The following is a 2147-nucleotide window of genomic DNA, read 5'->3' on the forward strand; positions in this document are numbered from 1 at the left end:
ACTGAGTTAAATTCTTTTTATCTGAACTATAGTAATGCCTCTAACATTCATAGTTTACTAAAGAATAATAGAATTTCTATTATGTGTCTGGTTTACATTTTAAAACATACATAAATATTTATCTAGCTTGCTACCACATTTATATTAAACCTCATGGTTTAGATTCTAGATTCCAGAGCAAACTAATATTCTCTTTTATATTCATCCAAAGATAATAATTACATTAGAGATATAATTTTGTGTTAAGACAAATCTGTATTACTGCTTCATGATAAAATTATAAATTCATTTCTGATATAAGATGTGGTATCTAATATGGTATAAGATATCTCATACACATACAAATATCAAATCAATTTCTTAATAATATCTGAAAATTTAGAAAAGACTTTTATATTTTTATTTAATATTCTTGCTCATAACCTACTTAAATCTATCGTCAGCTTTATATGAGTTTTATCTTTTGTCTAAATATTGAAAAAATGATTTATTTTCTATAGTTAAAATGTATGCTTTATATAAGTCTGGCAAATATAACTCCACTGGCAAATATAAAAATAATATTTTAAAAATACTTATATGAGATTTTTTATAAAATAAAATTATTAATACACCTATAATGCAGAACATAATTTAACATAGATAAAAAATATAGGGTTTTGCAATGGAGGCAAAATGCAGTCATCTGCGTTGATGCGCACAATGCATGGTTTCTTCGGACTCCTCTCTGCTCGGTTTGGCCTTTACTACGGCCTTTTGGACGTCCTATGGTTTCCTTCTGTGATGTTTTCCTTCCTGGCGTTAGAGAGTAACTGAGGATCAAACGAAACAAACCTCGCCATGTAAGAGTGCACTGCCTGAGCAAAGCCAGGCTTGTACGAGAAGAGCAGCCCACGGAAGAGCTTCCCATCGATGGAGGCTTCTAATTGAATATGTCGCTTACTCTAGCCTCGAACATCTTCTCGCCTAGTGGCTGAACGTGAGCTTGAAACTCTGTAGCATGAGTTTGACAGGGAAATATTGGAGAGGTCCAAGGTTTTCCACAGATACCTCCGTGAGATGAAACCAAGCTCTTGTCCGCATCCCGTTGCTTGTCTAGCATGAATGGCATGGCACGATACTCTTGCCGCCTTCTCTTAAGTTCCTTACGCATGGATAGCTTTGGTTCTGATGGATCTTTCTCCCTCAGCATCTCTTCACAGAAAAACGGCAACCATATTGTCAAGAATGGCAGCAATGTCAATAAAAGAAGAAGCCAACCTGTGTCGAGGAAATACATGTCATCCAGAGCTTCAAGCTCTTCGTTACATCCCCCATAGAAGAATAATATGCCTCGCTCTGCGTTCACGGAATCTCCTGCAAGGGAGAAACGTGGAGAAGGCCCGGGACCAGAGGGATTCGAAGTCGCCCAAACACCAGTCGCTACAAAATACATAAAAGCCCCATGAGAGACCAACAGGAAACAAATCTACCTACAAGCGCGTACTTAAGTCAAGAGTATGGACATCATTGAATAGCTTGCGATCATCAGAGAATCCTCCAAACACGACAAGATACTTTCCATGGCTGATTGTTGTGTGCCCGGCTCTTGGCATCAGCTCGGCACCAGTCGTCTTTACCTCCGCCATGCCATTGTTTCTGGAAACGCAAATGATTCGCAAGTTAAAACCAGCACAATGTATGTACCTGTGTCCAGAATATGAACATCGTTTAGATAGGCATTACCACCGTCCTCGCCACCCATGACAACGAAACAGTTCTTAAGGTATGGCTATCCCGAGAAATAGGCGAGACTCCAGTGGTAGAAATCTTCTTCCAGACAAAAGTATCTACAGGGAAAAAAAAAAGTTTAGAAGAAAACAAGGAAAGTTAACAGGATATTACTCGTGTTCAAAACATGGAGGTCGTTGTAGTACTCCTCCTCTGAGGGATCGCTGGATTTCCCACTTCTTCCAAACATGAACAGGTTGTCACCAATGAGAGACGCGCTATGTCCTTCTCTCGGAGCAGGAACATCACCAAAGTGTTGGTAGCTGCATCGGATGATAAGAACAAGAAAAAAAAATCGATACGGAGCTTACAAGTATCCAAAACAAAGAGTATGATTGAGCGGGCTGGTTCCATCGGTACCACCAAACACATGGAGC

At 39.0% G+C, this 2147-nt stretch overlaps 1 long non-coding RNA gene across 1 annotated transcript; it reads right to left on the reverse strand.

Annotated features, from left to right (window-relative positions):
- Positions 1 to 977: 977 nt before the first annotated feature.
- On the reverse strand, positions 978 to 1419 carry LOC9648369. Its single transcript, XR_002991403.1, has 3 exons — positions 1261 to 1419; positions 1051 to 1194; positions 978 to 993 (listed from the first exon to the last, which is right to left on the reverse strand). It is a non-coding gene; the product is annotated as an uncharacterized LOC9648369 (long non-coding RNA).
- Positions 1420 to 2147: the final 728 nt, after the last annotated feature.

The sequence above is a fragment of the Selaginella moellendorffii genome, unplaced genomic scaffold (genome assembly GCF_000143415.4).
Source record: "Selaginella moellendorffii unplaced genomic scaffold, v1.0 SELMOscaffold_200, whole genome shotgun sequence".
Classification (NCBI taxonomy): domain Eukaryota; kingdom Viridiplantae; phylum Streptophyta; class Lycopodiopsida; order Selaginellales; family Selaginellaceae; genus Selaginella; species Selaginella moellendorffii.